Source organism: Bison bison, unplaced genomic scaffold (genome assembly GCF_000754665.1).
Source record: "Bison bison bison isolate TAMUID 2011002044 unplaced genomic scaffold, Bison_UMD1.0 scf7180017864469, whole genome shotgun sequence".
NCBI lineage: Eukaryota > Metazoa > Chordata > Mammalia > Artiodactyla > Bovidae > Bison > Bison bison.
This window is the reverse complement of record NW_011495030.1, coordinates 2,188,793-2,190,153: the sequence shown is the minus strand read 5'-3', so window position 1 is coordinate 2,190,153 and position 1,361 is coordinate 2,188,793.

Here is a 1,361-nt window from a genome sequence, read left to right as displayed (position 1 = left end):
TTCTAGAGCTGTAAATAAAATGCCCTGCCTGATAGAAATGAGCAAGGGAGGGTTCCAGAGGCAGGGTCAAGCTTTTCCTTACAAAGAGCTTTGGACCCCCTCTAACATAGGTATAAAAGGGTGGCCTTTGGTGCCAGGTTTTGTTTATTATATCACAGGTATGATATTTTTAGTCTGCATATATATAAGGCAGTAAAACCAGATGCCTGCTTTAGGCATGAAACAGATATATTAAAAATCATTGATCACTTAAAAAACAATAACTTCTTAAAAGTTACGTTACTTCTAGGAGCACTATTCAAGGTGAATGTGTATAACAGACCCTGCTGCTGCTGCTCTTAAGTCGCTTCAGTTGTGTCCGACTCTCTGCGACCCCATAAATGGCAGCCCACCAGGCTCCCCCGTCCCTGGGATTCTCCAGGCAAGAACACTGGAGTGGGTTGCCATTTCCTTCTCCAATGCATGAAAATGAAAAGTGAAAGTGAAGTCGCTCAGTCGTGTCCAATCCTTCGCGACCCCATGGACTGCAGCCTACCAGGCTCCTCCGTCCATGGGATTTTCCAGGCAAGAGTACTGGAGTGGGGTGCCATCACCTTCTCCTAACATACCTCTATGTTCCTGGAAAGTTAACTGTGTGGGATTATTATTTTAAATTTGTTGAGTAGTGGGAAAGACTTCCATAATTATGAACTTTGTTTCAGAACAATTCATCTGTAGTAATTCTGCTATGGCAATAATTAGGTAGCAGTGTCCATCGTCTTTAAAATCACTCTTGGTTTTATATAAAATTATAGTTATAGTATCTGCACATAAAAGAATGCTTTTCTTTCAACTGTTACATTCAGGTAAATCCCCAAATGACAGACTCATTAAAAACATGTTAAACAGCAATCCTGTTTTATCCTGTTGGAAAAATTTAACCATTTATGAAGGGGCTATTTCTTCTGCAAGTGTTTTTAAGTGTTGTTCTGTGTAAGACAAGTGTAAATGACTCTTAAAGTAATCAACAGAGGGTAGATTCTTCATTGGGGCTAGGCTATGTGAGTGCAGCTGGCTTAGAACAAATTCCTATCTGTGGATTCATAAACCAGGGCATGGAAATAAATGCCATAATCTAACATTGTTCCTGGAGATTTCTCAAGGTAGTAAAGAATATAACAAAGATTTGAGGAGAAACCTTTTGATTTTTGTATGTTGCTCATCTCACACGCTAGTAATGCTTAAAATTCTCCAAGCCAGGCTTCAGCAATATGTGAACTGTGAAACTCCTGATGTTGGTTTTAGAAAAGGCAGAGGAACCAGAGATCAAATTGCCAACATCCACTGGATCATGGAAAAAGCAAGAGAGCTCCAGAAAAACA